The 25,214-nt window shown below is 40.2% G+C and overlaps 1 pseudogene; it reads right to left on the minus strand.

Annotated features, from left to right (window-relative positions):
• Positions 1–2,327: 2,327 nt before the first annotated feature.
• Positions 2,328–3,122, minus strand: LOC102833427 (annotated as a pseudogene).
• Positions 3,123–25,214: the final 22,092 nt, after the last annotated feature.

Consider the following 25,214-nt stretch of genomic DNA (forward strand, 5'->3'; position numbering starts at 1 on the left):
AATGCTACCAAAAATGAACGAGAAGATAATATTCAATCATAAAACATATTAATCTTGGAAAGTTTTCTGAATTTTGCAGGGTTATTCTTCCTCTGAAATCCCTAGGTGGTGAAAATGGTTATGTACCATACAGCTAACTGAAAGACTAGGAGTTCAAACCCACTTAGCAGCAATATTTGGTGATCTGCTTCCAAAAGGTCACACACAGCCTTGAAAACCCTATGGAACAGTTCAACTCCGCCCACAGGAGATCATCATCAGTCAGAATTGACTCAACTGCAAATAACAGCACCATCAACTGAAAGGAGGGTGGTTCAAATCCACCCAGCAATGAAGCGGAAGAAAGACCAGGCAATCCGCTTCCATAAAGATTGTTATTGTTAACTGTCATCAAGTCGGTTCAGACTCATAGTGATCCTGTACAGGGTTTTCGAGGAGTGACTGATAAGTTTGAACCCACCGACCTTGTCATTCAAACCAACCTTGTGGTCGAGTGCTTGTTCTACAGTGCTACACCAGGATGCCATAAAAATTATAGCCAACAAAACCGTATGGAACTCAATTCTATTCTGTAACACAAGGGATCACCGTGAATCAGAATCAAGTAGGTGGCCACAGTCTTGTATTTTTTATTCTTACCATTTTCACATAGGCAGGCCTATCTCAAAAGGGGGCACATTGCTCTACATGTCTGTCATGGCATGCACTAGCTTTGTGACCATGGGCTACATGCTTAATCACACTGAGTCAGTTTCCTAATTTATAACGTATTGGAGTATTGCAGTGAAAATTAAATGGGATATTAAAGTAACATAATAATTCGATGCAATATTTCTCAAAGACTGGCCTATGAACCCCTTGCATCAGAATCACATGGAGACTTAGTCAAATCTTGGGTTCAACTCCCCATCACTAGACCAGGATGGGGTCTAAAAATCGGCATTTTTACAGGCACTCTGCCCAGTGAATTAAGGCTGTGTGGCCCAATTGGGGTCTGGACAAAGGAAGAACCCAAGAGCAGCATTTTAGCATCATGGCAACCATGCTGCATGTTGAGCTTTCACCACGTACCCTGGATCCAGGAGTTGGATTCCACTAGGACGCCCCAGCATTCCTCTCGGTTTCCAATTCTCATTAGTGCTGCTACCAGAGTGGTCTTCTTAAAATAAAGACCTGGCCAAACTTGGCCATGTTGCTCCCTGATTCAGAGCACAGGCACCAACCTCAAGTGTCTGTCCTCTGGCCTCCTCCTATTGCTTGGATCTGTTCTAACCAGATTGGGTTCTCTAAATTCCAGCCAGACTGGGTATGCCATTAAAATTTCAGCTTCAATGTCACCTCCTCTGGGAGGTCTTTCTGTTTAACCACCCAGTCACTTCTAACAATAAAAATTTTACTTCTTTGCCTCAAAGTACACACCTGCTGATATCCCCTTGTTTTTTTTTTTGTGGTGGTGTAGAGGGTTAAGCCTTGGGCTGCCAACTCTCCAAGGGAGAGAGATGAAGCTGTCATTTTCCATAAAGATTGAGTCTGTGAAACCCTAAGAAGCTGTTCTTGTTTTGTCCTATATGGTCGCTATAAATTAGAAGCAACTCAACAGCAGTAGGGTTAGGTTTTTTTATTTTTCATTAGAAACTAAAAGTAGGTAGCTTATTTATTTCTCTATCACTTTCACAGTGCCTGGAACACAGTTGTTGACATTGTTAAGTGTCGTCGAGTCAATTCTGACTCATAGCAACCCTGTGTAGAGTCCCCAAGAAGTGGCAAGTAGGTTTGAACCACTGACCTGTGGTTAGCAGTCTAGTCCTACAGACACCATACCAGGGCTCTTGGCAGACAATTGCTGTGTTAAGCACCGTGGAGTCAGTTCTGACTCACAGCAACCCTGTACAGGGTTTCCGAGGCTGTAAATCTTTACAGGAGCAGAAAGCCTCATCTTTCTCCCACGGAACTACTGGTAGTTTCGAATTACTGCACAATAAAGATCTGTTGACTGGAAGACCATTAATTCACTAATGGTCTACACGACTGCAGAACTTTGTCACTGCAACCCTTGGCAAGGTGCTCACACTGTATGGATTAGGCTAACTAACTAACCTGTTGCCATCAAGTGGATTCTGATTTATAACAATCTTATATAATATGTGTAGCATTCATAGGAAACAAACACGCAAGGGGGTTGCACAATTTGTAAAAATCATATAATGGGTCTATTATCTGCGTAAAAATAAAATAGAACTGCCCCATAGAGTTTCCAAGTTTGCAAACTTTTTTTTTTCCCCCCCGCAAATAAGACCTTTTATTTGTCACCATTAAAAGTCTGAATTTTAAACAGATTTTTGAACCGGTGGTTCATAGCCATCAGCTTATTCAACTTTAGCACCTGTCTCATCTCCAGTAGCTTTTCGAGACCTACTGCCTTCACCATGAAGCTCCATGAGTTTCTGCAACTCAAACTTAGGCTTCTTCAGCATTTTTACTTTCCTAACAAACACGTCATGGAGAGGGTAAATAGACTGGCAAGCCTTCTCTATGTCCTTTCCAATGCTGTCTGGAATCAGTTCATTGACCACTTCTTTCAAGTCATTTGTCTGCACCTCTCGGGTCATGATTTCCATCATTTTCTTCAGGATTTGACGGAGCTGTTGGTGCTGAGCATAAGATGTCTTCCGAATCTGGTTGTTGCGTTTTTTAGTAAAACCAACACAGAACAGATGAAGTAAATAACCATCTGTAGTCTTGACATCAACGTGAACTTCAATCATGGTCTGCCATTTTTTGACCATGGAGCACATTTTGTCACAGGTAAGATCCATGCCATGGAAGTTGGTCAAGCAGTTTTTGCCCTAAACAGCCTCAGTAATTAGCTTGAATTTTCTAAATGCAACTTCATCGTTCTGCAGATCAGCAAGACTCACTTCAAAAACACGACCCTTAAGTCCATCAGATGCAATTTTGGTTCCTTGAGTTCTTGTGACTAGTGTTTTCCCAATATTTCTTATATTGAACATAGCTGGTGCCTTTACATCATACCAATCTTTCTTAGAAAATGGATTAACCACTTTCTTCATGGCTCCTTTTTTGCCACCTTTTGTAAGGCGCTTGTTCTTGCCGACCGCCATGGTGCTGCTCAGAGAGCCAAACAAAAACAAAAACAAAAACAAAAAACCAAGTTTGCAAACTTTTACAGAAACACACTGTCACATCTTTCTCTTATGGAGACACTGGTGGGTTCAAACTGAAGACCTTCTGGTTATCAGCTGAGCGCTTAGCCACAGTGCCACCAAGACTCCTTATGTATGATGAGGCTGACAGAAAAGCTGGATTCCTCACAATGCATAGGATGACTATTAGTTGTTTACTTTGTGCAATAGCTGTGCTCAGAGTAAACAGATACACAAACCGAATTTCTGTAAACTAACTTAAGTAAGTTAAAGAAGACTGGCATTTACATGATTTCTTTCTCACAAGCGAAAATGTTCCATTTAAAAACTCTCTTTCTATAAGCAAGTTGTTCGCCGGGAAGCCATCAAGGCAGGTAATCAAGTCCCTTAAGGACAACCCCCCCCCTCTAAGGCTGAAACTCAAAGGGAACACATGAGCAGGCATGTAAACTTGCGGGTACCCATGGTGGTCTATTGGTGAGTGGAAGAGGGGGAAAGGCAACAATGAAGAAATGGGCTGAGTTTAATCTTGGTCCACAGACTCCCGTTGACCTGGAGATGAGAGAGAGAAGAGGAAGAGCTGGTTGGTCCAAAGTGTGGTAAGACCTGGGGACTCCTGAGCCCATGGACAAGGACATAGCCACAGAGGACTAGAGCTGAGAGTGAAGCATCCAGCTGATATGAAGTGTGGGGAGATGCACAAGAACACCCAAACTTGCAGATAGTACCCATTTAACCTGGCCTCAATGGCTTAATAATCAGAACTCGACTAGAGGACAAAAAAAATTTTTTTTTTGGTAATGGAAACAAGTGTAAATTGCTACAATTTGATGAACTTGACCTATATGCATGGAGGGAGTAGCTCTAAATGCCAATTGAGAGGGACAACGTCTTCACATCAAGTATCAATGCTATATATCCCTTCTGTACACAGGGTAGATAGGGACTGGCAACTTAGACACTGGCTACCTAAAATGAGAGGGCAATAAAGGCATGAAGTGACTGGCTTACGGGTTTCAAGAAGGAGTTTAGTTTAAGAGTGTGTGGGGGAAGAAAGAGTCCCCACTAAATCATTTTCATTTTGTCTAGATGGGTCTGGTAAAAAGAGATGGGTATAAGAATTTATGATTCAATAGTGAGTAATTGTTATCATGACTAATTGTGACTGTCACAATTGTAAAGGTAGAAATTTTGTAACAAAAACAGGTGAGTAGTCAATCTTACATTCCAGGAACAGAGGACCCTAGGGACATCAAGGAAGAAGAGCACAAGCAGAATGTGGGACCCTATCCAGAGAAGCAGGGACACCAGAGATGGAGGCAGAGATGGGGACATGGAGAGAAGCAGCAGCTGAGGACTCTAGATTCATGGAAAGAGAGGGATTGAGAGCTGGCAGCCAGGAGGCAGGCTTGCAGAATGTGCCCTTTGGTGGTTTAAATTATTATATATGCCTGAGTGTTTAAATTTTTTAAAAAAGTGTTAAAATGAATATAGAGAAATACTGTTAACTAATGTTACATGGAGGAGATTATAATCATTCTAAATGAAACAAAATATATGATTTGTTGAATGTAAAACTAATGATTTGTTCTGTAAACTTCCACTCAAATCACAATAAAAACTAAAAAAAAAAAAAAAAAAAAAAAAAAACACCCAAAAACTCTTTCTTCCATGTCTGTCATTTTGGCTGGTGAGTTTCACAGGTGGAGTGCACATGGCTTTGGTTTAGAAAGCATTACAGAAAGGAGCTCTGGTAGGGTAGTGGTAAGGAATCGGGCTGCTAACCTCAGGGTCAGCAGTTCGAAACTACTAGTTGTTCCGTGAGACAAAGATGAGGCTTTCTGCTCCCATAAAGATTTACAGCCTTGGAAATGCTGCACAGGGTCACTATGAGTCGGAGTCACTATGACTCCATGGCACATAACAACAACAACAGAAAGGAAAATTTGAAATTCTAGACTGCACAGCAGGAGGCCTACATTATGAAAGGGAAATCAAGCCCCTGGTGACCAACTTCATGCTTACTTCTTCCAGGATGGGTTCCCTGGCTTGCTGAGGCAAACACCTGGGCCCGGATCTACTGATCAGAACGCCAAGTCCAAAGGTAGAAGTCACACCAACTTACAGGGACAGAATCCATTCTCCTGAGCTAAAATTGAAAGTAAACAGAACAATAACGAGGTTTTGTTGTTTTTAAAAATCTCCTCCCATCCTTTTTATCAAACTTAAAGGCTACTTTTTCAGCCACTCTTATTACCTACAACAGATGGGTATTGTGCCGCTATACCTCTGAGGCACAGGGGAGCTCTAGAAGTCACTAATGTCAGGGAGTCCTCATGTGGCACTGTAGGATAAACACTAGACTGCAAGGTCAGTTTGTACTATAAGGTCATTGGTTCAAAGGTTCAAACTCACCAGCTGCTCCTTGGAAACCCTATCTATACAAGGTTGCTATGAGTCAGAACTGACTGGATGGCACTTAACAACGTCATGGAACCCTGATGGTATAGTGGGTTACCGCAAAGTCTTAAGTCCCAGTCCACCAGTTGCTCTGCATGAGAAAGATGAGGCTTTCTGCTTCTGTAAAAGTTTACAGCCTTAGAAACCCTATACAGAGCCCCTGTGAGTTAGAAGTGACTAGTTGGCACAGAACAAGTCAACCAACGTCAAGGTCCTCTGTCTCAGGCTAACTTTAATCAGAACTGGGGCCTGTATAGTAACTTTAAACCTCCCATAGAGATTTCACAGTGTAGTCAGGATGGAATACCACAGCTCTAAAGGCAGTTGAGGAGACCCGATGTGGGTCTGTAGGATAAGCACTAGACTGCTAAATGAAAGGTTGCCTGTTCAAAGAGGCTCCTCAGAAGTACTATACGCGGTCACCAACTTCCCGATACTTAACAGCAAGGCTGCTGAGGGGAAAATGGTAAAGATACAAACCTGGCTGAAATCAAAGTCAAACTCGGCAGAGTGTAGAAAGACTCACCAGAGTACATGTAGGTGTGGGTGGTGGGTGTTCCATAAATGAGAACATTCGGGTCTTGGCAAGAGAAGACAGGTATGAAACCAAAGTAGGACTCACTTAGCTTTTCACGTTTGGAGGTGGGAAAGGAAAAGACTTGCAAAAAGGTTATAAGGCAGGTGAGAAAACAGTCTGTAGAAGAATCGAAGATGGGTGGAATCCAGGAAAGATGTTAGTTAGCTGGTGGAAGGATAGAATAGGTACTTCCACTAGGGCATGGCAATGATTCTCCGTCTTTTGATATTGATGGTTTTACCTTAAGGTACAATTTCTTACATCACACTTAAAGCACTTCTTAGCACACAGTCCTTCGTGCCTATGAAAGCACCCAAGTTTGCCATCCCATGCACTTGGTTGACCTTTAGCTTCATGTTACTGTTTGCAAACTTGTTATCCTGCTTTCTTAGAAGGAAAAATTCTTAGATGTTCCCATAAACATGCAACGTTTCTCTGTTACTGATGCAATACTACACTCTGTTCCATCCTTTAATTTGCAGAAATTGAATTCCCTGGCTTGAAAATGTGTCTGTAGTATGTTCTGCCTTTAATAGTGTGCACTCACTTGCAATAAAAGCAAAATTTACACATTGATCAAAATAGTCATTTACTTTCATAGTAGGCCTATATTACTGAGGAATGCCACAGAAAACAAGTGAGAGTCCACTGCCATGCAGTTATAGTTTTCTAAGTATCACTACTAGAATCTGGAATGTATTGCAGTTGTACAATTTATGGCTATAACACTAATGAGGCTTGCTAACTACCATGAAGCAAATTACATCCGATGATTATGCAGAAGCTAACAATCTGGAACAATTTCTGGGGTATCTTGGTTTAGATGGGAGCCTTACTTCTGAGTCGAGAGTCCACTAGAGTAGCCCACATAGTTTTCCTCATGTCTTTGTCGTTCTTGAACTCTCTGTATCATAAGAGAATTTGTTCTAGGTGAGTCTCTTCCTTTGTTTCCATTTGTTCCTCTAGCAGTCTAGTGTCACTACTCATCATTTTGGAGAGGAGGTAAGGGTTACCAAGCACGTTTGGGGCTACCTGGAAAGATAGCTGCATTGCTTGTTACCTCAGGTTCTTTACTCATAGACATCTTTTGACCCAACAAAACCATCTTCTTCTTGATGAAACTGTCTGCTTGGGAAACTGGGGTAGACAATGAAGATGACTAGAATCCAGGCCTATAGAAAGGACATGAAACCACAAATCACAAGAGAATACAGCTCTTCTGTCCATAACAATCCATACCTGGCCCTCTTCCACTGAAAGAGCTCAGCTAATTTGGCATCTTGTCAAGTCTGATGGGAAGTTAATGATATAAAAGAAAGACAAGGATGTCCATAAATAAGTTATGTGAAGTATATGAGGGGGTTTCATAAAGTTCATGGAAAAAATTCATTAGCTTTTCATTTGAATTCCCCTACTTTAAGGCAGAGGGAGTGGAAAGGTAGGAAGCTAGAAAATCAATGACTCAAAAGAATAAAAAAATCTTTATTCACAATTTTCAATGGAAACAGAGTTTCCTTGTAACTACCTGCATGCGAGTTTGTTCCCAAAACTAACCTTAACTGACATGACGTTATTTGTCTTTCTCTAAGTAAATACAGGTATTTATCCACTTTGCTACAGAAATTATCATTTGCTTCCCAGATCCCATGGGGGGGGGGTGCATTATATAATTTACAGTACCCTAACTGAATCTTTTTAAAAGTTGATTTTTGAAAGACATTTTACCCCAAGAGTTTGCCTATGGGACTATAGACCTGTACAACTCTCAAACATGCTGGTTCTCCTGGTTTCATCTCTCAGTAGCTTTCTTGTATTGTACTTGGTTTAAATGGGAGCCTTACTTCTGAGTTGAGAGTCCACTAGAGTAGCCCACATAGTTTTTGATGACTCATGTAACATTGTTGTTGTTGTTGTTGTTAGGTGGCATCCAGTCGGTACTGACCCACAGCAACCTTAAGCACAGCAGAATGAAACACTGCCCAAGCCTGGGCCAACCTCACTACTGTCACCACACTTGAGCCCATCAATGCTGCCACTTGGCTATTTCATCTCGTTGGGTGTTTTCCTCTTTCTCTCTGACCCTTCACCTTACCAAACATGAGATCCTTTTCCAGTGACTGGTCCCTCCTGACAATATGTCCAAAGTATGAAAGATGAAGTTTGGCAATACTGACCTCTAAGGAGCACTCTGGCTGCACTTCTTCCAAAACGGATCTATTGCTTCTTTTGGCAGCCCATAGCACTTTCAATATTCTCCTCTAACACCATAACTCAAAAGCATCAATTCTTCTACTGTCTTCTTTATTCACGGTCCAGCTTTCATATGCATATGAGGTTAATGAAAACACTGTGTGGCTTGGGTAGGGTGCACCTTAGTCTTCAAGCTGACATCTTTACTCTTCAACACTTTAAAAAGGTCTTGTACAGCAGATTTGCCTAATGCAATACATCATTTGATTTCTTTACTGCTGCTTCCCTGACTATTGATAGTTGATCCAAGAAGAATGAAGTCCTTGATAACTTCAATCTTTTCTCCATTAATACGAATGTTGTTTATTGGTCCAGTGGTAAGGATTTTTGTTTTCTTTACATTGAGATGTAATCCATACCGAAGACTGTGCTGTGATCTTCATCAGTAAATGTTTTAAGTCCTCTTCACTTTCAGCAAGCAAGGTTGTATCATCTGCGTATCACAGGTTGTTAATGAGTCTTCCTCCAATCCTGATGTCATGTTTTTCTTCATAGAATATAGCTTCTTGGATTATTTGCTCAGCATACAGGTTGAATAAGTATGGTGAAAGAATACAACCTTGTCACACACCGTTTTTAATTTTAAAACATTCAGTGTCCCCATGTTATGTTCGAACAACTGCCTCTTGGTCCAGGTACAGATTCCTCATGAGCACAATTAAGTGTTCTGGAATACCCATACTTCACAATATTGTCCATAGCTTGTAATGATCCACACAACCGAAAGCCTTTGCATAGTCAATAAAGCATAGATAAATATCTTTCTGATATTCTCTGCTTTTAGCCAAGATCCATCGGACATCAGCAATGATATCCCTTGTTCCACGGCCTCTTCTAAATCTGGCTTGAACCTCTGGAAGTTCTCTGTCTTGCAGCCGTTTCTGTATTACCTTTAGTAAAACTTTAGTCTCATGGGATATCAAAGAGATTGTCTGATAATTTCCGCATTCCATTGGGTCACCTCTCTTTGGTATGGGCACAAATATGGATCTCTTCCAATCAGTCAGCCAGATAGTTGTCTTCCAAATTTCTTGGCAGAGATGAGTGAGTGCCTCCTGTGCCGCCTCACTTTCTTGAAATATTTCAATTTTAATTCCATGAATTCCTGGTGTCTTGTTCTTTGCCAATTCCTTCAATGCTCCTTGGACTTCCTCCTTCAGTGTCATTGGCTCTTGATCATATGCTACCTCTTGAAATGGTTGAACATTAACCATTTCCTTTTGGTACAGTGACTCTGTGGATTCCTTACAACTTCTTTTGATGCTTTCTGCATCATTCAATAATTTCCACAGAGAATCTTTCAATAACGTAAGTCGAGGCTTGAATTTTTTCTTCAGTTCCCCCAGCTTGAGAAATGCTGAGTGTGTTCTTCCTTTTTGGTTTTCTGATTCCAGATCTTTGCACATTTTGTTGTAATATTTGGCTTTAACTTCTCAAGTTGATCTTTGAAATTTTCTGTTCAGTTCTTGGCCCTCCTTATTTCTTCCATTTGCTTTAGCATTTCTACACTAGAGAGCAAGTTTCAGTGTCTCTTCTGACATCCATTTTGACCTTTTCCTTCTTTCTTGTCTTCTCAATGACTTTTTGCTTTCTTCATGTATGATATTCTTGGTATCATCCCACAACTCGTCTGGTCTTCTGTCTTTAGTGTTTAATGTACCAAATCTGTTCTTAAGATGATCTATAAACAGGTGGAATATATTCAAGGTTATATTTTGGCTCTTGTGGACTTGTTTTCATTTTCTTCAGCTTCACTTTGAACTTGTATATGAGTAATTGAAGGTCTGTTTCACAGCCTGCCCCTGACCTTGTTCTGACTGATGATATGGAGCTTTTCCATTGTCTCTCTCCACAGATGTAGTCAATTTGATTTCTATGTATTCCATCTGGTGAGGTCCATGTGTATGTATAGTCAGCTCTTATGCTGTCTAAAGAAGGTATTTGAAATGAACAAATCATGGTTTTGCAGAATTCTATCATGTGTTCTCCAGCATCATTTCTATCACCAAGGCCATGTTTTCCAACCACTGATCCTTCCTCTTTGCTCCCAATCTTTGCATTCCAATCACCAGTATTGAGCAATACATCTTGATTGCATGTTTGATCAATTTCAGATTGAAGAAGTTGGTAGAATTCTTCTACTTCAACCTCACTGGCTTTAGTGGTTGGTGTGTAAATTTGAATAATAGTGGTATTAACTGGGCTTCCCTGTAGGCACATGGATATTATCCTATCACAGATAGCTTTGTACCTCATGACTGATCTGGATATGTTCTTTTTGACAATGAATGCAACACCATTCCTCTTCAATTTGTCATTCCCAGCATAGTAAACCATGTGGTTGTCAGATTCAAACTGGCCAATACCAGTCCATTTCAGCTCACTAATGCCTACAATATCGATGTTTATGCATTCCATTTCACTTTCGACAATTTCCAATTTTCCCAGATTCATACTTCGTACATTCCATGTTCTGATTTCAATGGATGTTTACAGCTGTTTCTCTTCATTTTGAGTTGTGGCTCATCAGCAAATGAAGGTTCCATGGGCTTTTCTCCCACAGGCTTTACTCCATATGCGTCATCACGATCAACTCTACTTTGAGGAGGCAGCTCTTCCCCAGTCGCATTTTGAGTGCCTTCCAACCTGAGGGGCTTATTTCCCAGCACTATATCTGACAATGTTTCTCCACTATTCATAAGGTTTTCAGTGACTAAATATTTGGAAGTAGTTCGTCACTCTTTCTTCCTAGTCTGTCTTTGTCTGGAAGCTCATCTGAAACTTGTCCACCATGAGTGACCCTGCTGGTATTTAAAATACTGGTGGCATAACTTTCAGAATCATAGCAACTCACAAGCCACCACAGTAAGACAAACTGACCGATGAGTGGCGGCCATTTGGTTTTAAGTGGAAACTGTCAGTTTAAATTTCAAGGAGATCTGTGTGCATGCCTAGTAGATCTCTCCAGGGGTGGCGGTGGGGTGTCCATTCGCTCAGGCTTCCCCTCTAGTCACCAGAATGGAGGTGTGCAGATAGCGAGACACCAATGAACAGATACCCAAAAAAAAGGATGTCCCACACCCATATCTCCACAGTTCTGTCAGGTGTTCATGGCTGTTCTGATCCATCCCCAGCTTGGTCTCTCCCAAGATGATGGCTCCGAGAGCAGCTGAGCGTCTTGAATTAGAAAGCAATGGATTTCTTGCTTCTGCTAAAAATTCCCCCAGCTGTAAGCCTTCCAAGCTTCTAAATATTCCTTTTTAAGGCTACTATAATCGGGTAGACATGCAGTAGGGAGCTCCGTCAGCAATAACACAGAATGCTGGACCAAGCAGGCTCACAGGATGATGCTAGAACTCTGAACCACATATAATATTATTATAGATTAATTCACAGGTGTAAGCAGTGTAGTAGAGAATGAACTGTCACCACTGACAGAGAAAACAAAATAGGACAAGCAAAAGAGTCGAAGAATAGGTACACTCACTATGGTTTAACGTAGCATATATGTTGCACTAAACTGACATGCTTATTTTCTCCTTGGCCTCATTTTTCATTCATCAATTTGGGAGTTCTGGTTAAGTAAGGAAGCCTGAACTGTAGACTAAGTATGTTGTTGCTGTTGTTAAGTGCCGTTGAGTTGGTTCTGACCCATAGCGACCCTGTACAGGGTTTCCGAGGGTGTAAATCTTTACGGGAGTAGAAAGCCTCATCTTTATCCCGCGGAGAGACTAAGTATGGTACTATGATAATATGAAAAATCTCAAAGGAAGATAACACACTATGTTTTTACTTGTAACAATTATTATCCCAAACAAAATGTCCAGATACCTCCTAAAAGGCAAATCTAACAAGAATGAAAGCAGATGAGCAGTTGCCTGGGGCTGGGTAGAAATCAGGAATGGCTGCAAACTGCCTCTTGGGATATTTTTGGGGTGATAGAAACATACTAAAACTTGATTATGGTAATGACTGCATACTTTTGTAAATTTACTGAAACTTACTTAGCAGATTGTACACACCAGGAGTCCTGGGGTGGCGCTATAAAATAAGCACTGGCATGCTAATCACAAGGTCTGTGGTTCACACCCACCAGCTGCTCCTCGAATATCCTATACTGGGATGTTACGCGTCAGAAACGACTTAATGGCACTTAATAACAAAAACACATAAAACAGAGAATTAGTTTATGGCATGTAAATGATATCTCAATGAAGATGTCAAAAAACTAATCACCTAAATTTTAAAATCACACTTTTTATGGCAACTCTTTGTCTTCCCTGGGGTTTCAAAATGACTAACAGCTGAAATGGGGGAAGCGATGTCAATGAGTAGCACATAATCCTCATTGTCAAGGAAAATGAGAAATTCCACCCACAAATGACTAATTTTACATCCTGGTGTGGCGCTACAGGATAAACACTGGATTGCTAACAACGAGGTTGGTGGTTCAAACCACCAGTCACTCCTTGGAAACCCTATACAGGTCACTATGGATCAGAACCAACTCGATGGTACTTAACAACAGAGACAGATAAAATGATCCACTCCAGGTATCTCTCTATATATGAAGGCATAAAAAATTCCAAGGAAAATGGAGTCAAAATATAATGAATTTGTTTCCACAAACTTTTTGTCGCTCCCTCGTATTTAGCCCATGAAATCTAAATTATTTTTATTTTAATATGCCATGCCATGCATAGTTCTACTTACACATCAAATGTTGTTATTGTTAAGTACCACAGAGTCTGTTCCAACCCATAGAGAGACCCTGGATAGGGTTTACAAGGAGCAGCTGGTGTTTGAACTGCTGACTTTGCAATCCAACCGACCTTTCAGTCCGGCACATTATACTGCAGCACCACACCAGGAATCACACATCAAAAAACAGCATTTTATTTGCCAGTCATTCTTGGAAAATAGTGTAGACACCTTTAGGACAGGAATGATGTTATTGTCTTCACTGTAGTCTCAAGAGGACCTAGTAGATGAAGATAAAACACTACAATCTTTAGTATGGATTCCAACTCAATATACAGAAAACAAAAATCCTCATAACTGGACCAATAAATAACATGATAAATGGAGAAAAGATTGATGCTGTCTAAGACTTCATTTTGTTCAGATCCACAATTCACACTCATAGAATTAGCAGTCAAGAGAAATCAAATGACATATTGCATTAGGCAAATCTATTCCAAAAGATGTCTTTAAAGTGATAAAGAGCAAAGATGTCAGTTTGAGGACTTAGGTTTGCCTATCCCAAGCCCAAAACATCTGCAGACATTGCCAAATGTCTCCTGGGAAAACGGTAAAATTGCCTCAAATGAGATAGAAAAAGAGCAAGCCAAAACAAAGTGTACACATTCAGCAATGCCTTTCATGCTATTAATTCCTGAAGCTAAAAAGAGTGAAATGAAAGAAAAAGCATATGATGATTATTTGAGCAAAGGTCTTGGTATCTAATGAGATGAAGAAATGAAGGAAAACTATTTTTATTCTCCTCAGAACTATGGAGTTACAAAGATTTAGTCTAATGCAAGGTTGACAGTTTTCAGGAGATACGGAGCTGTGAAAATACATAAGAAAAAGGTCCAAATGCCAAATGGCCTATGGCTATAAAAGAGTATGAAAGAAATATGTTCATTGTCAGCACTGGGCTGTTTATTATGAATTGTATCAAGGAGAACAATTTTGAAAATGCTGTTGAATATTTATTAAAAGAAAAGTTCTACAATAATTCAGGGCATGACATGCTACTATTAGCAAATAACTCAGCCAGCTGGAAAGGTTAAGAATGGTGCTGACAGAAACCATTAAATTAAGCGTAAGTTTAATAGTTCAGTGTTTTATTTTTCTCAGCAACCACACTGTTTAACAATCCAGCTTCAAGCATCTCAGAACAATGCCTGAGGAGTTGTTATCAATATTGTATCATTTTAATGAGATTCCAAACTTTGAATTTCAAATTTACTTTGAAGATACTGAGCATTTTAGGTTGAGCTTAAAGTTCAACATGCACATTTTGGGTAAAGTGGCCATTAAAATGTAAAGCAAAGGAAAAATACCCTAAAATCAGAAGAAATATATAAAATATCAAGATTCCTGCTAGACCTTTTCCACAGTTTCTTTCTAAATTAAGGAAAACCTCTGAACCTGATACTTCAAATGACACTGTTGCAGTTTTCAGCCTCTGTATTTGTTATCAATATGTTACACATAAGAAGACTGTTAAGTGCTTGTTCCTAACACTTCAAAAGGAAGCATATCTTTTAAATTTCTGTTCATAAAATATTTGTATTTTTCTCTATATGCCTATTGGTAAACATAAACAGGTCTGTTCATAGTAAGTGCCACCAAGTCAGTTCCCAGTCACAGAGACCCTGTTATAGGGTTGTTTCTGAGGAGTGACCAGTGGGTCTGAACCACCAGCCTTGTAGTCAGCAGTCCAGTGCTTATCCTACAGCGTCACACAGGGCTCCTAAGCAGGTTTGTTGTTGTTGTTGTTGTTGATGTTGTGTGCCGTGGAGTCGGTTCCGACTCATAGCGACCCTGCACAGGGTTTCCGAGGCTGTTAATCTTTTTCGGGAGCAGAACGCCTCATCTTTCTCCCGCAGAGCAGCTGGTAGTTTAGAACTGCTGACCCTGCAGTTCGCAGTCCGATTCGTAACCACTATGCCACCAGAGCTCCTTTAAGCAGGTTTAGGACTATGAAATATTAAGATGCAATTCGTAACCCTTTCATGACCCAATTACTTTACACTTGGAATTTTGTTGTTGATACCATGTGTTCTCACTAATGAAAAGGCACCGTGAATCAAGAAGCATTATTAACTTTTGTTATGAAATATGGTATTTGATGCAAATTATATGGGGCATCAGGAGCTATAGGTTTGTTTTTGTTGTTGTTGTTATTAGGTACCATAGAGTCAGTACCGACTCATAGCAACCTTATGCACAGCAGAACGAAACACTTCCTGATCCTGGGCCAAACTCACTGTTGTTGTCATGTTTGAGTCCATAGATGCAGCCACCTGGCCAATCCATCTTGTTGGGGGTCTTCCTCTTTTTCTCTGACCCTCCACCTTACCAAACATGATATCCTTCTCCAGCGACTGGTCCCTCTTGACAATATGTATGAGAGATGAAGTTTGGCCATCTTGGCCTGTAGGTAGATGCATGCAATTTAGGGCATCTGAAAATACATTACTCGTGCAAACCTGGAAACATCATGAGAAAGACAACTTCTAAGGCCAATGATTAGACTAGATTCTGACTCACAGCAACCCTAAATAGAGTGTCTGAAACTGTACATCTTAACAGAAGTGGAAAGCCTCAACTTTCTTTCAAGGAGCATCTGGTGGGTTTGAACCACAGATCATGTGGTTAGCAATCCAGTGCTTATCCTACAGTGTCACCAGGAACCCATAAATACACTTATAAGACTTATCTCCCAGTAAAAAAAAATTAAAGAAATAAACATTTTACAAAATAATACCTCTAGGATATATCACCTCATTCAGTACTCTGAAAAAAAACAACAGCAATTTGCAGTATGTGCCCATGTCTCCCATTTCAACCAGTACAGGTCCATTCCTGATAGGTTCATGTATTGTCAATGGGAAAACAACAAGTCCAATAAGTGCCAGAGGAGGAAAATGTAGGTGGGTGCTATATGTCCCACTGGTCATGAAAGGGTTAAATACATTACCAGAAAGAACAGACACAATATGCAAAAGCATTGAATAGAGTTACTCAGTCCATTTCTAACTGTATACATACTCATGGTATTCAAATTAGAATACGAATTTAGACTTGTTCTGCCATGTCAAGTACCTGAACATACAAATGAATAAAATTCAGTGGAAATAAAAAATAGGTTAAAATTTTTTAATTACTCTTTTTAGAAGATGAAAACTCGTACTGATAATATTAAAATGTATACTCATAGAAGGGTTAGTAGGAATTGTGGCTTCATTATTCATCTTGGTAGAAAGAAACACAGTAATGTCAAATCACCTCGACAGAATACTATCTCTGTGCTCTGCATTATTATATTTGCATTTGGATGAAGCTGGGACATATGAGGCATGAAATGGCCAAATTAATCTTCATTTTACTTTATCTGAGTTTTCTTACATATTGTTGTTGTTAAGTGCCGTCGAGTCGGTTCCGACCCATAGCAACCCTGTACAGGGTTTCCGAGGGTGTAAATCTTTACAGGAGTAGAAAGCCTCATCTTTCTCCCGCGGAGCGGCTGGTAGTTTCGAACCGCTGACCTTAAGGTTCGCAGCCCGATTCGTAACCACTACGCTACCAGAAACTCCCTATTCTTACATATTACTAAGTGCAATAAAATTATATGTAAAAAACAGTATTATTTTAACTTTTTAACTACACTGAACTAAGGCTACTATAATACTACATGTGTAGTGATATTTACCAGAACTAAAATAGTTGCTTAACATTTATATGAAAAAATATCATAAATGTATAGTAATTTTCTAAAAAAAGAGAAAGAAATCAGCACTGATAACAAAAGAACAACCCATCAAATGTACTAAGTGCATCAACCCCTTCGGATTTCAGCTCTTCCTGTTGGTGGTAGTTATGTGCCAACGAGTCTGTTCCAAGTCATGGTGACCTTGAATATGGTTTCCAAGTCTGTGAATCTTTACAGGAGCAGAAAACCCAATCTTTCTCCATCAGGGAGACTGGTAGATTCAAACTGTTGACCTTGCATTTAGCAGCTCAGCTCATAATCCACTACCTACCAGGGCTCCTTCAACTCTTCCTACTGAAGCTCAAATGTAAAGTTAGTACCATGAAGCTTGAAATTGAGATTCAGGGATAAGTACTGACGGCATCAGCATTTTGCTACTTGCTAGGAATTACTTCCATCTGGAAACTGCCATTTAGCAGGGCTCTTAGATATGTTTTGTAAAAACAAAACAAAACAAAAAACATAGCATTATAAACTTTGCTTTCAAACAGCCATAAAATTTCATGTCCATTTCATAATATCAACATTACTGTCTAGGAATAGCTAGGCTCCACTTTAATAGTAGCAAAATTAGGTAAATTCATAATTTTAGATTATTAGGAACCAAAATATAAGTTGCTGTGCTAAACTAAGCCCTTTATATTTATCTGGCATCATTTAGCACTGCTTAAAAAAAAAGACAGATGCTTTAATAATTTGGCACTAAATTGGTAACATTATAGCTGCTCTGGCAACACAAAGCAGGCTACATCGTTTACTTTAATGTATTTGTAGACTACACAATTAATATTATAAAAGGAAAACCAGTAGTGTAAATATAATTTGGATGATTTTTATACACATGCTTGCATGCACACATGGACCACTTCTGATAAAGCAGCCAGTGCAACAAAGAACAAGTTTAGCTATAGCAATTTTCAGTTTGAAATACTGAGCTCTCATAGTTTATAACACAGATACTTGTTAAGTGCCGTTGAGTCGGTTCTGACCCAGAGAGACCCTGTATAGAGTTTCCAAGGAGCAGCCAGTGAGCTTGAACCACTGACTTTGCAGTCCAGCGCATTAACCCACAGTGCCACACCACGACTCCATATAATGTTAGGTCATAGGTAATTTATGCAAATGTAAATTACCTATATAATGAAATAAAAAGATGTTCCTTTTGTGGTAAAAAACAACAACAGATTTTCCCTAGTTTTCATATCCCACTGCAGCCAGGGTTTTTACTGTGGAGTTCTGGTGTAGCGCTGAAGAGTAAGTATTGGACTGTTAACCTGAAAGCTGGAGTCCTGGTGTGGCACTGTGGTTTAATGCGCTGGACTGCAAAGCCATTTTGAACTGCAAGGTCAGCAGTTCAAACCCACCAGCTGCTCCTTGGAAACCCTAGACAGGATCACTACGGGTTGGAACTGACTCAACGGCACTTGACAATAATAACAACCTAAAGGTTGGTAGTTCAAATCCACCAGGTACTTCTTGGAAATCCTAAACAGAATCACTATAGTAGAAAATTAGTGAAGGGCACATAACAGCAACAACTTAATTATTTACATTTGCATAAATTACCTATGACCTAACATTATATGGAGTCGTGGTGTGGCACTGTGGGTTAATGCGCTAGACTGCAAAGTCAGTGGTTCAAGCTCACTGGCTGCTCCTTGGAAACTCTATACAGGGTCTCTCTGGGTCAGAACCGACTCAACGGATCTTAACAACAACAAAACTCTATATACAGAGATTAGACAGTTTCTACTACTGCTACTTGGAGCAGACTTTAAAAAAAAAAAAAAGTCTCTTAAACATTCTACCTTCTAATTTTTCTTTCATAGCTATTCCCAAAGATATGGGCAACACGATGGAGTGGAAAAAACAAAACCAGAATTTGAAGTCAGAAAGCCTTGTCTGGGTTCCTAGGGTCTCTGCCACTGACTTGCTGAATGATCTTCACTCAGTCATCTCAATTCTATCTCAATTCCCTCATCTCATCAATGAGCATAATTCTACTTGCAGGTCAAAATTAAAGGATACAAAGCTTGAGGTTTGAAATGCACTATATTAACTAAAATGCATGGTAATTATGTCCATCATCCAAAAATACTCAGTTTGTAATGAGGCCTGTTTTTATGAGACAAGTGAAAATTACAGTAAACTGTACTCAGCATTCCTCATATAATCAGCAAGTCAAAAGACTCATTACTTTAATGACTATAAAGGGATTGTCCTCAAAGTCCAAGCCCTCTGAAGACACTGTGGCTGTGAGACAAGCTCCATTTTTGTAAACCAATGTCAAATAATGTGTCACTTGTTACATTTCCTTTCAGCGAGCTCATGGATACAATCAGACATGCACTCTATGAGACCAAGCAAGGCATGCACCAAGAAAGTGATTCCATCATGTTTCCCCCACTTTCTCGCACGCCTGTGTCATTCTGTCAATGAAGGGAATGAAAAAGCAATGACGATTCTATCCTCTCAACAGCTTGGGGATCATGCTTCATTTGTGAATTTATTGCTTCTTTTCCTCCTAGCCCCACCCATCTTCTACATGCGTGACAGGAACTGACAGCTATATAAGGAACAACCACAATTACTTATGTAGGTACAAGCAAGTGAAGAGGCAGTCCTATCCCTTTGCTCTCTACCTTCTTCTCTTTCATTTCTTCTCTCACTCAGTTCACATTCAATCAAGCACTGCATTCTGCTTTGCCTCTGGCTTCTGCCACTTGGTGCCCAAGCACCTGTCAAAAACTTCTCTCTCTCTTAATCTTACTATCCCGTCATCTTTTCATCTGTCTGCCACTTTAGCCTTTATCTTTTTATTATTATTATTATTCCACACATTATCCCAGGCAGATTGCAACCACACCAACTTCAGAACCACAGAGAACTTGTAAACAGCATTTCCAGCCCAGCCTGTCTTGAATTCCAGAACCCTGGGCATGTAGAACTATCTACTGAATATCAAGGTCTGGATATTCCACTGGTACTTTACAAGTGAATTTATCATCTTCCCCTGGTAAGTTGTTCCATCCTATACATTCATGATGTCATCAGTGGCACCTCTGTTCATTCCATTTCCCAAGTCAGAATCTGCTGCTCCTTCCATACTTAAAAATATTAAAAGAAGAGATTCAAAGAAATACTTGTATACCAATACTAACTACACAGCATTAAACACAACAGTCAAAAGGTAGAAACAACCCAAAGGTCCATCAATAGATATTAATAGATAAGCTAAAACATGGCATATCCATACCATGAAGTATTATTCAATCATAAAGAAATGAAATTCTGATACATTCTATGACATGGATAAACCTTGTGAATAGCTTATTAAGTGAAATAAGTCAGACAAAACCAAACCCAAGCCACCAAATTGATTACAACTCAGAGATCCTACAGGGCAGAGTAGACAGGGGTTTCCAAGACTATAAATCACTACAGAAGCAGACTGCTTCATCGTTCTCCCATGGAGCAGCTGGTGGATTTGAACCACTAACCTTTTGGTTAGCAGCCCAGCCAGCACTTAATCCATAGCACCAGCAGGACTCCTTAATTGTTGTTGCTGTTGTCAGGTCCCATCAAGTAAGTTCTGACTCATAGTGACCTTGTATAGGATTTCCGAGGAGCAGTCAGTGAGGTTAAACTGGCGACCTTGCAGGTCAAACCAATCTTGGGGTCTAGTGCTTATCCTACGGCACCACACCAAGACTCTGAACTCATTAATAGCAGACACAAAATGAAAGTTATTGTATGATTCCATTTATATCAAATATCTAGAATCAGCAAATGCATGTTGTTGTTACATGCCACTGAATTGATTTTTTGACTCCTAGTGACCTTAATGTGACAGAGTAGAACTGTTCCATAGGGTTTTCTAAGCTATAATCTTTATGAGAGATGATTACTAGGTCTTTATTCCACACAGTCACTGAGTGGGTTCAATCTGACAAGCTTTCAGTTAACAGCCTTAATCCATAGAAACAGAAATAGACTCTTGGCTGCAGGAAGGGAAAAATGGGGAGTTACTACCTGAATAAAGAGTTTCTGTTTGGGGTGATGAAAAAGTTTTGGGAGGAAAAAAAAAAGACAAATTGTTACAACTGTACTCCCTGCTCTCTGTGTTCAGAATGATTGTGCCCATTGACTCGCATCCTTATATGCCTGCTATCCCCCTCCTCACTCTTCCAGTCTCAGATCACGCCCTGCTTCCTAAGAGAAAGTCATCCTTTGGCGTCAGACACCTCCTCAGTCTAGTTCCTTTAATGCACTAGTTACAAATGCGGGTCAATGTCTTTTTCTTTCATGAGGCGAGACTGTTGAGGGCAGTGATAGCAATTTCCTTATGTATGAGAATTCATCATTTAATAACATGCCTGATATATCAATATGTTTGGGGAATGTATACATGAATAAATATCACTCCAACTAAATTTGACTCAAACACTACCAAGCTGCTAGTGACTGATTATGCGTGAATGACAGGTTCACAGTCCTCCTTCTGAGGTGTCGGTGAGAAAAATAATGAGGCCATTCTGGTGGCAATTCCCAACTGCTGAATGCGGAGAGTACGCTATAGCTGTGTATAGCTATGTTGGAGATAGACTTCTAAACTTAAAAGATTCAAAAGAAAATTGCATGGTATGGTGGGATTTTATTGTCTCTGACTTAAAATCTGGACTCCCTCAATATTAAAGCTTCCCAAGGAGCTCTGGTAGTGTAGTGGTTATGAATCGGGCTGCGAACCGCAAGGTCAGCAGTTCGAAACTACCAGCTGCTCCACGGGAGAAAGATGAGGCTTTCTGCTCCCATAAAGATTTACAGCCTCAGAAACCCTGTTCAGCGTTGCTATGAGTTGGAACTGACTCTGTGGCACTTAACAACAACAACAAAGAGCTTTAGCTTGGTTATCAGCAATGGTAGTGAAGGGGAATTGGATAGGGTCAGTATGAATGGTAACTGTAAAGGGAGAGCCACAGGGATACTAAATGCCTAAGGACTTATGTGACCACTGTTCATTCTCAAGCAAATTAATCCACATAAAAGGCTTCATATGCAACTGGGGGCTCCTTAAAGACTAAGAGGATAGATGGCAGCAATGCAGATTTGGACACACTTTTGGGAAACTGTAGAAAATCAAGTGAAGGTGATCACTTGCAAATAAATATATGATGCGGTATGACAGTTCGAGGCTTATGAAATGGGAAAGGGAACTGTGAAGATGCTGTTGAGCAATTAAAAACTCTTTTTACATTTTAACTGGCCCACACCATAAGACTCACAGAGTTCCAGGTACTCTGTAAAGGCCTCTAAAACACCTGTTGCCATCGAATACATTCCAACACATGGTGACATGGTTGTCAAAGTCGAGAAAAACTCTATTGTTGTTGCTAAGTGCCATCATGTTGATTCCAACTCATGACAACCCTTTATAGAGTTTTCAAGGAGCAGCTGATGGGTTTGAATGACCAACCTTGTGGGGAGCCATCCAGCGCTTATCCCAGAGCACCAAACAGGACTTTGAAGGCCCCAAGTGGGCCAAATTTCTCTAGCCTCTGAAACAAATAATAAATATTTGTTGTTGCTGTTGTTAAGTGCTGGTGAGTAGGTTTTAACTCAGAGCAACCCTGAATAGAGTTTCCGAGGAACCGCTGGTGAGTTTGAACCGCTGACCTTGTGATTTACAGATCAGTGCTGATCCTACAGTATGACAACTTTCTATATTTAGAAAGCTTATATTTTAATTACCTTTTAATCACCCATGTTTTAAAATTATCCAGTCCTATAAAAAAATTAAGGGTAGAGTAGAGACGATATCAATAAGATATACCAAAATAATATAACAATACATTTTTATAATTAAAACTACAGGGGGACTATCAAGTACGCATTGGACAAATGTTAAGTCCGGTGTGAAATCAAGAAAAAACAGAGGTGTGGCTTAGAGGAAGGGTTTTAAGAATCTTACAAGATGGTTTTAAATCCCGTCCTTTTTCTCTACACTTGGACTGGTGCTGAGTTACAAGTCAGATACAGAGCATATGATGCAATACTCTTATCTGAAACAACACACATGAACTTTACTTTTCAGACATCTGCATTCATTTCCTTTAAAGTCATGGTCTCATTGTAAATGACAGGTGACACTGTCATATCGTGGTACTTCCACCACAACTCATTACTGACACTTGTTTAGATTTAAAGGAACTTCTCAGATCTCTCCATGTCACTTTTCTTAAAGGGCAAGGAGGCAAGCAGATGACTTCAAACATAAAATTAACATATCCCTCTAAGGTGTTCCAAAGTCAAGTGAAGCTTTATGCTTCCCATTTCACAAAGCTAACATGTGGCTTTGTTTTTTGTTTTCTTCTGAGTTGCAGGGACTCAATTTAAGTTCTTCCTCTGCAAAGACATGCAGATACCACTTCCTGTGCAGCCTATGCCAGCTGCTGGCCATGGGCAAAACAGTGAGTGTGTGCCTTCCCACCACCACATTCTGCCCTATCCCCCAATTATTGCGGAACCAAGTGAGACAGGAGAAGACTATTTTGAAAAACACAATATGGCGTAACAATGTGCCAGACTGCAAAGTCATTTGAACTGCAAGGTCGGTGGTTCAAACTCACCAGCTGCCTCTCAGAAACCCTATACGGGGTCACTATGGGTCTGAATCGACTGGATGGCACTTAACAGCAACAACATGCGGATATGGTTTAGCTATCACAAAGGCTCCAAAATTCCAGGCAGAAGAGTGTTAGATAGCCCTGGGCTTTGTGCCTTGCTCCAAAATGCAAATGTGACCTTGAACAAGTCGTCTGACATTTCTAGGCCTCTGACTCTACTTTTACTAAAGAGGATAATAAAGGAACTACCTTATATGGTCATTTAAAGGATTAAAAAAAAAAAACTTAAAATGTTAGCATGGCAGCCAGCACATGGTAAGTGCTCGTGGTAGCTATTCTAATTGTTACCTGGAAAAGATGGTCGGTAAGGACTAGGAGACCCTGCGTGACACAAACCACAAAGGAATGGACTAGCAGCTGATAGCTTGGCAGTTTGAACCCACTCAGAAAGACCCTGGAAGGCAAGCCTGGTGATCTGTTTCCAAAAGGTTCCAGCCAAGAAAACCCCATGGAGCAGTTCTACTCTACATACATGAGCCTATCAGGAATTGGAATCAACTTGACAGCAACAACAAAGACGAGAAATGTGGCCAGATAAATCACAGTGCTGTCTCCTCGCCATACCACCCCAGATCCCTGCAGACAGCAATCTCCCAGCCTTGAAGGAATGTCTCTGTGATATTGCATATGACCTACTTGCTTGTATAACCAGAAACTTGTGTCTCCATGCCCCCAACACATCACTCAAGGATATATGAGGCAAGAACTCTAGAAATATAATCAGCTCCCAATTCCCCAAACCCAGAGTGAAGATAATTCAAAACAGAAGATATGACTGGGGAAAGTAAATTATCTCCATCCCCTTATATCTATATTAATATTAATTTGCATTTCTTACACATGCATCTTCTGACAACAAGAGAAAGCTGGATGTCTGAAGAATATCAATGTGGAGATTTAAAAGTGGCCACAGATAAACCACTAAAAGAATATACAGACAGGAAATAAAGTAGAACTAAATTACAGACTTAGCTCAAGTCACACACATACACACACACAATCAAGAAAGACTTTTACCATAGAAAACCCCAGAATAGAGGAACACTTGAAATGTAACTATTTGCTGAGCCAAAGGGCATATCTGTTTGCCAAAAAGGTGAGCTGAGATTGAAGTAGAAGTTTCAGAGACAAGGGAAGACTCAGTAGATGGCAAGAGCTCCCTCTGGTACGCTACAATCCTGGCAGAGTACCCAGGCCCAGTAAGGAACCTCTTGGGAGAGGATTCCCTGAGAGTTTTGACTTTAAAAAAGGAAAGCGAACTAAGAATACTTCTTTTAATATCTTTTTCCGGAGTAGGATGTCTTAGCTAAAAGGATAAATTAAATATCAAACCAGCCTGCATGCAGTCTGTTGCCCATGTTCCTTATATAGCAATTAGATTTTATTATCAAGGAAAAGAAATATTTACCAAGGGCCAGAACACCATGTAAATATCTGGATGATAACCTAAGAAAGCCCTCCCCTCCACTACCCGGCCCTCACCACACACACACACACACACACACACACACACACAATTATTCCCAACCTCCACTGCCCGGCCCTCACACCACACACACACACACACACACACACAC

This window comes from Chrysochloris asiatica, unplaced genomic scaffold (genome assembly GCF_000296735.1).
Source record: "Chrysochloris asiatica unplaced genomic scaffold, ChrAsi1.0 scaffold00001, whole genome shotgun sequence".
NCBI classification, from domain to species: domain Eukaryota; kingdom Metazoa; phylum Chordata; class Mammalia; order Afrosoricida; family Chrysochloridae; genus Chrysochloris; species Chrysochloris asiatica.